The following is a 13,343-nucleotide window of genomic DNA, read 5'->3' as shown; positions in this document are numbered from 1 at the left end:
TCCCAGCTTCTCCAATCTCTCCACATAACTGAAGTCCCTCATCCCTGGTACCATCCTGCTCAACCTCCTCTGCACCCTCTCCAAGGCCTTGACATCCTTCCTAAAGTGTGGTGCCCAGAACTGTACACAAGACTCCAGCTGAGGCCAAAACCCTGCAGCTGTACAAAACCCTGGTTAGACCACACCTGGAGTACTGTGAGCAGTTCTGGGCACCACACCTTAGGAAGGATATATTGGCCTTGGAGGGAGTGCAGCATAGGTTTACCAGAATGATACCTGGACTCCAAGGGTTAAGTTACGGGGAGAGATTACACAAATTAGGGTTGTATTCCCTGGAATTTAGAAGATTAAGGGGTGATCTGATCGAAGTTTTCAGGATATTAAGGGGAACAGATAGGGTAGATAGAGAGAAACTATTTCCGCTGGTTGGGGATTCTAGGACTCGGGGGCATAGTCTAAAAATTAGAGCCAGCCCTTTCAGGAGTGAAATTAGGAAACACTTCTACACACAAACTCTCTTCTGCAAACGGCAATTGATGCGAAATCAATTGTTAATTTTAAATCTGAGATTGATAGGTTTTTGTTACCCAAAGGTATTAAGGGATATGGGCCAAAGGCAGGTGTATGGAGTCAGGTCGTAGATCAGCCATGATCTCATTGAATGGCGGAACAGGCTCGAGGGGCTGAATGGCCTCCTCCTGTCCTATGTTCCTAACTGGTGATTTGTAAAGGTTTAGTGTAACTTCCTTGTTTTTGTATTCAATGGCCCTATTTGCAAAGCCAAGTATCCCATACGCTTTCTGAACCGCCTCACCAACTTGCCATGGCACTTTCAAAGATTTGTGATATTTGGACCCTCAGGTCCCTCTGCTCTTGCACCCCCTCAAAATAGTCCCATTTAGATTATACGGCCTCTCCCTGTTGTTTCTCCCAAAGTGCATCACTTCACACTTATCCTCATTTAATTTCATCTGCCTTGTGTCTGCTCATTTCACAGTCTGTCTCTGTCCTCCTGAAGTCTGCTACTACTACGCTCACTATTTACTACGTTGCCAAGTTTTGTATCATCCGTAAACTTCAAACTTGTCCACCTATACCCAAGTCCAGGTCAGTTATATATAACAAGAAAAGCAATGGTCCTAATCCCGACACCTGGGGGAACCTACTGCATACTTCCCTCCAGTCAGAAAAACATCCCTCAGCACTGCTCACTGCCTCCTCTCCCTTAGCCAATTACATACCCAAATTACCTTCAGCCCTTTAATTCCCTGTGCTTCTATTTTCCGAGTAAGTCTCTTGTGTGGTACTTTATCAAATGCCTTTAGAAAGTCCATATATACAACCTCTGCTGCACTACCTTCATCAACCCTCTGTTACTTCATCAAAGAACTCAATCAGGTTTGTCAGACAGGATTTACCTTTAACAAATCCATACTGGCTGCCCCTTATTAACCCATGCTTCTCCAAGTGAGAATTAATTTTGTCCTTGACAATGGTCTCTAGTCGTTCACCCATGACTGACATTAGACTGATTGGCCTGTAGTTACCAGGTTTATCCCTCTCCCCTTTTTTGAACAGGGTGTAACATTTGCAATCCTCCAGTCCTCTGGCACCACTCCCATATATCTGAGGGAGATTGAAAGATTGTGGTCGGAGCTTCTGCTATCTCCACCCTAGCTTCCCTCAGCAACCTAGGATGCATCCCATCTGGACCGGGTGACTTGTTAACTTTGAGTGATGACAACCTATTTAGCACCTCCTTTCTATCCATTTTTATCCAATTTCTCTACTCCCCCCTCCTCTACTGCGACATTAACTTCATCCTCTTCTTTTGTGAGGACAGATGCTAAGTACTCATTCAGTACCTCAGCCACGCCCTCTGCCTCCGTATGATGAGCTCCTATTTGGTCCCTAATTGGCCCCACCATTCCTTAAACTATCCTTTTACTTTTGATATGTTTATAGAAGATTTTTGGGTTCTCTTTTATGTTACCCGCTAAACTTTTTTCATAATGTCTCTTTGCCCTTCTTACATCCTGTTTCAATTTCCCCCGCACTCTCTGTATTCTGCCTGGTTTTTGACGGTATTCTGTACCTGACATTTGTTGCAAACCTCCTTTTTCTGTTTTATTCTAACCTCGATATCCTTTGTCATCGGGAGCTCTAGCTTTGGATGCCCCATCTTTCCTCCTTATAGGAATATGCTTGGTTTGTACCCGAACGATCTCAGCCTTGAAGGCCTGCCATTGGTCATTCACTGTTTTCCTGGACAATCTTTGTTTCCAGTCCACCTGTGCTCGATCCCTTCTCAAATCACTGCAATTGGCTCTCTTCCAGCTGGGTATTTTCACCGTTGATTTTTCTTTGTCCCTTTCCATAACTACTTTAAACCTACTGATATTGTGATCACCGTTAACCAGATCCCTCCTGCCCCAGAACCAATTAGAGACCCTTTAAATGTTTTGACTGTGCAAAGAGGTTTCAGAGTTCATCCAACCTGCTGAGTCACCAGCGAGTTCACACAGATCTTCAAAGAAAGGAAGATGTTTTAGAAAGGCTGGCGGCACTAAAAGTTCACAGCCATCTCAGAGTAGTGACCCTTTAATTACAATCTCGCAGAACAAGGAGAATCACTGTCCCTTTAACTACCACAAATCCCTGTGTGGAGGAGAGGGGGAGATACAGTCTGTCCCAGTAACTGTTGCAGAACAGAATTAACGACCCTGTCCCATAAGGGCTTGACCCTCCCCCACTCTCTGCTTTTCCTCAAGTGTCTCATCCTTAAAATTCTCATCCTTGTTTTCAAATCCCTCCGTGGCCTCGCCCCTCCCTATCTCTGTAATCTCTTCCAGCCCCACAACACCCCGAGATATCTGCGCTCCTCTAATTCCGGCCTCTTGAGCATCCCTGATTTTAATCGCTCCACCATTGGTGGCCGGGCCTTCAGTTGCCTGGGCCCTAAGCTCTGGAATTCCTTTCCTAAACCTCTCCATCTCTCTACCTCTCTCTCCTTCTTTAAGATGCTCCTTAAAACCTACTTCTTTGACCAAGCTTTTGGTCATCTGCCTGAATATCTCCTTATGTGGCTCGGTGTCAATTTTTGTTTTATAACGCTCCTGTGAAGAGCCTTGGGACGTTTTACTACATTAAAGGCGCTTTATAAATACAAGTGGTTGTTGTTGTTTCCTGAAACTAATAACAAATTCCCCAGAGGGAAAGAAACTTGTCCTTTTTCTCCCAAATATTAAAAAGTTTATTCTTCAGAAGCAGCCAGGTTTATTTGCTTTTATTGATGAATTTTAAAAGTCTCTATTAAAACCTGAGCCAGTGTGTTGTGAGACAAAGAGCCTTGTGTCCAATAAGGGGAATAAAGGCCCACAGCCTCCCCTGGCCCCTGGCCCTGAACAAGGGACTGGAGAAACTCGCTGCCCTGCGGATCAGACAATCAGCCGGCGCTAGTACCGCCCCTCAGGCTCCCCGATTGGTTGGAGAAACCGCCGCCGGCTCGCTCCTCCAGCCCCGCCCCACTCGCTCCCTATTGGTTGGAAGCTCCCGTCAATCAGGCTGCGGGCCCAGGTCACGTGTCCCTCGACGACTTTACGAAGAAAGCCTCGCGCGGTCGCCGGGCGGAGCTGCAGGTCGGCGGGAGCGGGGTCGGGAGATTAATAAACTGCGGGTAGGCCGCGCCGCAGGGTTTATAAAGTTGGAGAACGGCCTCCGGCCCGAATGAGATCCAGTGGCCGAATGTGTTCTGCCGGACGGCAGCGGTGAGGCTTTTTCTCGGTAACAGACCCGGGTTACGCGCTGCCATCTTGGTGGAGGAAAGACAGACCGGTTCCACCTGCAGCACAGCGCATGCGCGACCATCTTGGTACAGGAACAAAGAGTGGGCGGGGCTTCAGGGTCCCAGTGACCAGGAGAGACAATCATTGACTCATTGATTTTATTCTCACTCTGCACACAGTGGGTGTAGAACTGAACCCAACCAGAGTAGAGGGAGGGAGAAAACTGGGAGTGGAGGAAAGAAATGTTGGAGATGGTGCGATGGGTTTGGATTTCAGCACAGGGAGGAGGGAGAGTGTGTGGGATGGGGATTTACAACTTTGGGGGAACAAGAGAGGAAAGAATGTTCCATAGAAACTAGAATTGTCTGTTCTGAATTTATATCCTGCACTTACAGTGATGACTTTTGTAAACTCATTTTACAGGGTGTTAGAAGGGGAGGATTTACAGACAGGAAACTCAAACCAAACATCACAACAAGATCTGACAGAGTCACTCAATTCATCAGGACTTGAATATCATCGGCCTTTTTCTCTGTTCTGTCTGTGGGAAAAGATTTCAAACAACAGTGTGACTGGAAAAGCACGGAGACACACAGACCCAAGTGAGAGTGTTCCATTGCACTGACTGTGGAAAGAGCTTTAACCAGTTACACAGCCTGAAAAAACATCGCACCATTCACAGCGGGGAGAAACCGCGTTGTGTGTGTGGACGAGGCTTCAACCGATCATCGAACCTGGAGGGACACAGGGACACCCGCACCACGAAGAAACTGTGGAAATGTGGGGAGTGTAGAAAGGGATTCCGATGCCCGTTCCACCTGGAAGCTCATCGACACAGTCACACCAGGGAGAGGCCGTTCACCTGCTCCGCGTGTGGGAAGGGATTCACTCACTCACCCTACCTGATCAGACATCAGCGAGTTCACACTGGGGAGAGGCCGTTCTCCTGCTCTGTGTGTGGAAATGGATTCACTCATTCAACCACACTGCTGAGACACCAGCGAGTTCACACTGGGGAGAGGCCATTCACCTGCTCCATGTGTGGGAAGAGATTCACTCAGTCATCCACCCTGCGGAAACACCAGCTTGTTCACTCTGGTAAGAGACCTTTTAAATGTTCTAAGTGTGAGCTGAGCTTTAAAAGTGCAAGTGGACTGCTGTGTCACCAACACACTCACACCGGGGAGAGGCCGTTCACCTGCTCCGAGTGTGGGAAGGGATTCACAAATTCATCCATCCTGTTGACACACCAGTGAGTTCACTCTGATGAGAGACCTTTTAAATGCTCGGAACGCAGGAAGTGCTATAAAAGTTCTGGGGAACTGATGCGCCATCAACTTGTTCACACTGACGAGAGACCTTTTAAATGTTCTGACTGTGAGAAGAGCTTTAAAAGCAAAAGGAAACTGATACAACATGAATGCACTCACACTGGGGATTGGCCATTCACCTGCTCCGTGTGCGCGAAGGGATTCACTCAGTCATCCACCCTGCTGAATCACCAGCGAGTTCACACTGGGGAGAGGCCGTTCACCTGCTCCGTATGTGGGAAGGGATTCACTCAGTCATCCACCCTGCTGAGACACCAGCTAGTTCACAAGTCACTGCAGGGGTTGGATTCTGCTGTTATTGCTGCTGGTAATCACATCCTGGACTGAACCATGTTCATTCTGACAGTTGGGGTTTATTTCTGATGAAGTTAATGACCCCAATAACTGGGCTGGAGTTTAATATTCTGGATATGTGTCAAATAAATCAGCTTTGTTTTCAATGCATTTTTGTAGATTTTTGTCTTCTCACCTGAGTGTTTAGCATCACCTGGCTGGAGCTCAGAAAGGACAATCTGGGGGAGGATCGTACGGCGGGAACAGAACTTCAGCCTGGGCACAGTCCTTCAGGGCCACACTGAGAGGGGCAAATGGCACTTTGGTCTTTCTCGTCTCTCTTCACTGACAGCAAAGTACCCGTGAGGGTTAATCTTGAGATGTGTAAGAAACGTGTCCCAGCCGCTCTCTTCCATGGTTCAAAGCTCCTAGACATGGAGCAGAAGGCTCCTTTACAACTGTGTTTAGAGTCAGGAAGAACGGCGAATGCTGGAACTGTGCTGTCAAATCAGAGATTGGGGTCAAAGTGCGATCAGTTCCTGACTGAAAGTGAAACGTATGAGCGCCTCATGACTCTTCGGCTCACCCTAGCCCGGAACCAGTGTGCTTCGGTCATCAGTGCGTACACCCCAACACTGACACCCTAGCCCAGAACCAGTGTGCTACGGTCATCAGTGCGTACACCCCAACACTGACACCCTAGCCCAGAACCAGTGTGCTACGGTCATCAGTGCGTACACCCCAACACTGACACCCTAGCCCAGAACCAGTGTGCTACGGTCATCAGTGCGTACACCCCAACACTGACACCCTAGCCCGGAACCAGTGTGCTTCGGTCATCAGTGCGTACACCCCAACACTGACACCCTAGCCCAGAACCAGTGTGCTACGGTCATCAGTGCGTACACCCCAACACTGACACCCTAGCCCGGAACCAGTGTGCTTCGGTCATCAGTGCGTACACCCCAACACTGACACCCTAGCCCAGAACCAGTGTGCTACGGTCATCAGTGCGTACACCCCAACACTGACACCCTAGCCCAGAACCAGTGTGCTACGGTCATCAGTGCGTACACCCCAACACTGACACCCTAGCCCGGAACCAGTGTGCTTCGGTCATCAGTGCGTACACCCCAACACTGACACCCTAGCCCAGAACCAGTGTGCTACGGTCATCAGTGCGTACACCCCAACACTGACACCCTAGCCCGGAACCAGTGTGCTTCGGTCATCAGTGCGTACACCCCAACACTGACACCCTAGCCCAGAACCAGTGTGCTACGGTCATCAGTGCGTACACCCCAACACTGACACCCTAGCCCGGAACCAGTGTGCTTCGGTCATCAGTGCGTACACCCCAACACTGGCACCCTAGCCCGGGACCAGTGTGCTTCGGTCATCAGTGCGTACACCCCAACACTGACACCCTAGCCCGGAACCAGTGTGCTACGGTCATCAGTGCATACACCCCATGATATACCTATCAATTCGTCCAATAAAAAGCGACGAGTTAGGAATGTAACTAAAGGTTTTTATTGACTAAATAACAGAGCCCACCCTCGTGGGTGATCGGGTCCAACAAGGAGGAATACCAGCCAGTCGACTACCTTTATACCTGGGCAGGTAGGTGGAGCCATGGGCGGAGTCGGAGGTGGTCAGCCCAGGTATAACAGCGCGACAAGAGGCGACCTCGTATCGTGATACAACAGTGATAACGGTGATAACAATACAACAGTGATAACTATAGTGTAACGATAAAAGTGGTTTACCACATTCACCCCTTGTTTAGATTTGAGTCCGGCGGGGTGAAGTGTACTACCAGTTCTGGTATGTCAGTCTGTCCGGAGGCCTCGTAAGCCTCTCCGATCGTCGCAGCGGCGGTGCTGCATTATCCGGTGTTAGTGCTGGTGTCTGCGTGGTCGGCGAAGGCTCGTGGGGTTCCGGCATGCCGTCTACCTAGGCTGGAATTGGGGGGGTGGTGGGGGGGGGTAAAGGTGGTGTCTCCGGAGTGCCCGAGGGTGCGAGGTCTCGTAAGGAGACAGTGTCCTCCCGCCCGTCTGGGTAAGCCATGTAGGCGTACTGGGGGTTGGCGTGCAGGAGGTTCACCCTCTCGACCAGGGGGTCTGTTTTATGGGCCCTCACGTGCTTTCGCAGCAAGACGGGCCCCGGAGAGGTCAGCCAGGTTGGTAGAGTGGTTCCCGTAGTCGACTTCCTGGGGAAAACAAACATTCGTTCATGGGGGGTGGCGTTAACGGCAGTGCAAAGTAGTGACCGGATGGAGTGCAGCGCTGTCGGGAGGACTTCCTGCCAGCGGGAGGTTGGGAGGCCCTTAGACTTTAAGGCTAAGAGGACGGCCTTCCATACCGTCGCGTTCTCTCTTTCCACCTGGCCGTTCCCTCGGGGGTTGTAGCTGGTGGTCCTACTTGCTGCAATACCTCTCGCTAGTAGGAACTGACGGAGTTCCTCGCTCATGAAAGAGGAGCCCCGGTCACTATGTATATAGTTTGGGAACCCGAACAAGGCGAAGAGGTCGTTCAGGCATTTAATGACCGTGGTACTGGTCATGTCTGGGCAGGGGAAGGCAAAGGGGAAACGGGAGTACTCATCAACAATGTTGAGGAAGTACACGTTACGGTCAGAGGACGGGAGGGGCCCCTTAAAGTCGATGCTCAGGCGCTCGAAGGGGCGGGTGGCCTTGATCAGGCTTGCTCTGTCCGGCCTAAAGAAGTGCGGTTTGCACTCGGCACAGGTCTGGCAGTTCCTGGTTATGGTCCTGACCTCCTCGATGGAGTAGGGCAGGTTGCGGGCCTTAATGAAGTGGTAAAGTCTGGTGACCCCGGGGTGGCAGAGGTCGTTGTGGAGGGTCTGAAGTCTATCACTTTGCGTGCTGGCGCATGTAATTCGTGACAGAGCATCGGGGGGTTCGTTCAGCTTACCTGGCCGGTACAAGATATCATAATCGTAGGTGGAGAGCTCGATTCTCCACCTCAAGATCTTGTCATTCTTGATTTTGCCCCTCAGCTTGTTATTAAACATAAAAGCGACCGAACGTTGGTCGGTAAGGAGGGTAAATCGTTTGCCTGCCAGGTAGTGCCTCCAGCGTCGTACCGCCTCCACAATCGCCTGGGCCTCCTTCTCGACCGACGAGTGTCGGATCTCAGGGCCCTGTAGGGTCCTTGAGAAGGCGGCCACCGGTCTCCCCTCCTGGTTAAGGGTGGCGGCTAGGGCGAAGTCGGATGCATCGCTCTCGACTTGGAAGGGGATGGACTCATCCACTGCGTGCATAGTGGCCTTGGCAATGTCTCCCTTAATGAGGGAGAAGGCTGCGCACGCTTCCTCCGTAAGGGGGAAGGATGTTGACTTCATGAGGGGTCTGGCTTTGTCCGCATAATTGGGCACCCATTGGGCATAGTAGGCGAAGAGCCCCAGGGTTCTCTTAAGTGCCTTAGGGCAGTGGGGGAGGGGTAGCTCCATGAGGGGGCGCATTCTTTCGGGGTCGGGGCCGATGAGTCCGTTCTCTACTACACAGCCAAGGATGGCAAGGCGCGAGGTGTTAAACACACATTTCTCCTTATTGTAGGTGAGGTTCAGCCGTTGGGCTGTACGGAGGAATTTCTCCAGATTCACGTCGTGGTCCTGCCGGTCGCGGCCGCAGATGGTGACGTTATCTAGGTAGGGGAATGTGGCCTGCAGTCCGTTCTGGTCAACCATCCGGTCCATCTCCCTTTGGAAGACCGAGACCCCGTTGGTGACACCGAAGGGGACCCTAAGGAAGTGGTATAGGCGCCCATTCGCCTCGAAAGCGGTGTACTGGCGGTCCTCGGGGTGGATAGGGAGTTGGTGGTAGGCCGACTTAAGGTCGATGGTCGAGAATACGCGGTATTGTGCAATCTGATTGACCATGTCAGATATGCGGGGAAGGGGGTATGCGTCCAGCTGGGTGTATCTGTTTATGGTCTGGCTGTAGTCGATGACCAGGCGATTTTTATCGCCGGTCTTAACGACCACGACCTGGGCACGCCAGGGGCTGTTGCTCCCCTCGATGATGCCCTCCTTCAGGAGACGCTGCACCTCAGAGCTAATGAAAGCTCTGTCCCCAGCGCTGTACCGCCTGCTCTTGGTAGCGACGGGTTTGCAGTCGGGGGTGAGGTTAGCGAACAGGGAAGGTGGCGGCACCTTGAGGGTGGATAGGCTGCAGGTGTTACGCGGTGGGCGGTTTAACCTTCGCTGGTTGTCGACTGTGAGTGGGGGGAGGGGTCCACTGTATGCTAGGGTTACACTTTGGAGGTGGGATTGGAAGTCCAGCCCTAGTAGGACGGCAGCGCAGAGCTGGGGGAGGACGAGGAGTTTAAAGTTTTTATACTCTGTACCCTTAACCGACAAGGTCACAGCACAGTAGCCGCTAATGTCCGTGGCGTGGGACCTCGATGCCATCGAGATTCGGTTGCGCGTTGGCAGGACAGGGAGGGAGTAGTGGCTCACCGTGTCTGGGTGGATGAAGCTCTCCGTGCTTCCGCTGTCGAACAGGCAGGTCGTGGCGTGGCCGTTTACTTTGATGTCCATCATCGACTTGGACAGGTGGTGTGGGCGGGCTTGATCCAGAGTGACGGAGGCTAGCGTGTAGGTAAGCGAGTCGTTGTCGTCTGCGGGCGAGGCGGTCGTCGGGTCCGGGGGCCCGGTGGCAGTCGGGCGTGGTGGGTAAAATGGCGTCTCCCACGAGGTAGGACAAAATGGCGGAGAAGATGGCTGCCCCCATAACTCACATGAGGCACTATTGGGGTCGGTTGCCTTGATCAAAGATGGCCGCCCCCATGACTCACGTGTGGGGATACTGGCCTCAGTTGCCGTGAAAGAAGATGGCCGCCCCCACAGTTCGCATGAGGCACTGCTGGCCTCTGAAGATCCGCTCCTGCAGGCCTTAGAGAAGTGGCCTTTCTTCCTGCAGGTTGCGCAGGTAGAGTTCCTGGCTGGGCAGCGCGACCTCGGGTGCTTCTCCTGGCCGCAAAAGAAGCAGCCGGCGGCCCGATCGCGGGTGCCCGATGTCGGAGCCGGTACCGGGGGTGGCGGGCCCGGTCGGGTCCGGGACGCCGACGCTGAGGTAGGTCCCGGGGGCGGCGCTGCGAAGGGTATTGCGGTAGGGGTCGGGCCCGAGTCCCAGGGTCGCGAGCAGTACCTGGAAAACGCCTCCTGGTCCTGATGGGCCACCTCCAGGGAGAGAGCGAGGGCTTCAGCTTTGTCCAGGTCGAGGTCTTTAGCTTCAAGCAGTCTTTGCCGTGAGTAGTCGGACCGTAGGCCTTTCACAAAGGCATCGCGGATATTATCTTCCGTATTTTCAACAGCCGTCACCGCTTTAAAGTCACAGTTCCTGCCGAGTGCTCTTAGCGCCCGTAAAAATTCAGCTACAGACTCTCCTGGCTGTTGCGGGCGGGATCTTAGGAGGTGCCTGGTGTACATGTAATTTACCGGGCTGCGGTACTGCTGTTTCAGTAGGTTGATAGCGGCCTCGTACGTAGTCGTGTCCTGGATGAGTGCATATACTCTCGGGCTCGCTTGGGCGTTCAGAAGTCTTAGTTTGGATCTCTGCGGGGCGCCGGATTCTTCCAGGTAGGATTCGAAGCAGTCCAGCCAGTGTTTGAAGTTGAGGGCTGCGTTTGCTGCCTGTGGGTTTAGATCCAGGTACGGTGGTTTGAGGGCTTGCAGCCAAGCCGGCTGGTGTGGCTGTGCTTCTGGGAGGGCTTCTGGCTGGCCAGTAGTAGACATCTTTAAAATTTAGTCAATAAAATTGATATACCTATCAATTCGTCCAATAAAAAGCGACGAGTTAGGAACGTAACTAAAGGTTTTTATTGACTAAATAACAGAGCCCACCCTCGTGGGTGATCGGGTCCAACAAGGAGGAATACCAGCCAGTCGACTACCTTTATACCTGGGCAGGTAGGTGGAGCCATGGGCGGAGTCGGAGGTGGTCAGCCCAGGTATAACAGCGCGACAAGAGGCGACCTCGTATCGTGATACAACAGTGATAACGGTGATAACAATACAACAGTGATAACTATAGTGTAACGATAAAAGTGGTTTACCACACCCCAACACTGGCACCCTAGCCCGGGACCAGTGTGCTTCGGTCATCAGTGCGTACACCCCAACACTGACACCCTAGCCCGGAACCAGTCTGCTTCGGTCATCCGTGCGTACACCCCAACACTGACACCCTAGCCCGGAACCAGTGTGCTACGGTCATCAGTGCGTACACCCCAACACTGACACCCTAGCCCGGAACCAGTGTGCTTCGGTCATCAGTGCGTACGCCCCAACACTGACACCCTAGCCCGGAACCAGTGTGCTTTGGTCATCAGTGCGTACGCCCCAACACTGACACCCTACCCCGGAGCCAGTGTGCTTCGGTCATCAGTGCGTACACCCCAACACTGACACCCTAGCCCGGAACCAGTGTGCTACGGTCATCAGTGCGTACACCCCAACACTGACACCCTAGCCCAGAACCAGTGTACTTTGGTCATCAGTGTGTACACCCCAACACTGACACCCTAGCCCGGAACCAGTGTGCTTTGGTCATCAGTGCGTACGCCCCAACACTGACACCCTAGCCCGGGACCAGTGTGCTACGGTCATCAGTGCGTAGACCCCAACACTGACACCCTAGCCCAGAACCAGTGTGCTACGGTCATCAGTGCGTACGCCCCAACACTGACACCCCAGCCCGGAACCAGTGTGCTACGGTCATCAGTGCGTACGCCCCAACACTGGAAGCCACAGACGAGACCAAAGAGGAATTCTACTCCAGCCTCGAACAATCCCTGTCCCGAGTCCCAACGGGCGACAAGCTGATCCTCCTTGGGGACTTTACCGCCAGAGTTAGAAAGGACACAGACCTCTGGGGAGGTGTGATCGGCAGAGAGTGGGTAGGGAAAGCCAACTCCAACGGTACCCTCCTCCTGACGAAATGCTTAGAACATGGCCTTGTCATAACCAACACCTTGTTCCGGCAGAGAGACAAGTACAAAGCTTCATGGCAGCACCCTCGCTCCAAGCAGTGGCATCTGCTGGACTACTTCATCGTCTGAGCGAGGGACCGCAAGGACATCCGCATCACCTACGCCATGACAGGAGCTGACGACTGCTGGACAGACCACCGCCTAATCCGCTCTGTCATCTCCATCAATGTAGCCCCAAAACAGCAGCGGCAACAGAAACAATGCCGCAGGGAAATCAACGCTGGAGCACTCAAAGACCCGGCTAAGAAAGCCCTATTCAGCCTGCGCCTCACAACCAACCTGACGACTCCCAGTGATGCAGAGACACAGAGTGTCCACAGCACCTGGTCTGCACTCAAGGCCTCCATAGTGAGCACCTGTGAAGAGACGCTCGGTCACTCGACCAGGAAACACCAAGACTGGTTTGACAAGAACGATCAGGAGATCCAGGAGCTAATCTGCAAGCGCAAGGCATTCCTGATCTAGAAACAGCAACACAACTCAAGAGTAAGAAAGCAGCTCTACAGACGCCTGAAGGCCGAGATCCAACAAAAAACTCGCGACCTAAAGAACAGGTGGTGGGTGGAGAAAGCGCAGGAGATCCAGCAGCTAGCCGACAACCACATGGAGTCTTTAACGCAGTCAAGACCGCCTACAGCTCAAGCACCCAAGGTCCTACCCCACTGTGGGCCAAGAACGGAGAGGTACTCATCAAGGACAGGGTGCACAGTTATTGCACACTGGAAGGAGCACTTCGAAGATCTCCTTAACCGAGACTCTGTCTTCGACGAGAGTGTCTTCAACTCCATCCCGCAGCATGCGACCCGCCACCATTTCAGCACAACCCCAGCCCGGCATGAGGTTGAAAAGGCCATCCGACAACTGAAGAACAATAAGACCTCAGGAGCAGATGGAATCCCTGCTGAGGCACTAAAGCATGGAGGAGAAGCACTACTGGC

General features: G+C 52.6%; 1 pseudogene; it reads left to right on the top strand.

Moving 5' to 3' along the window:
- Positions 1-4,357: 4,357 nt before the first annotated feature.
- On the top strand, positions 4,358-5,538 carry LOC147119245 (uncharacterized; annotated as a pseudogene).
- The last annotated feature ends 7,805 nt before the right edge of the window (positions 5,539-13,343 follow it).

Source organism: Somniosus microcephalus, chromosome 4 (genome assembly GCF_052327205.1).
Source record: "Somniosus microcephalus isolate GS21.2 chromosome 4, FLI_Smic_1.0, whole genome shotgun sequence".
NCBI lineage: Eukaryota > Metazoa > Chordata > Chondrichthyes > Squaliformes > Somniosidae > Somniosus > Somniosus microcephalus.
This window is presented reverse-complemented; position numbering and strand designations above follow the sequence as displayed.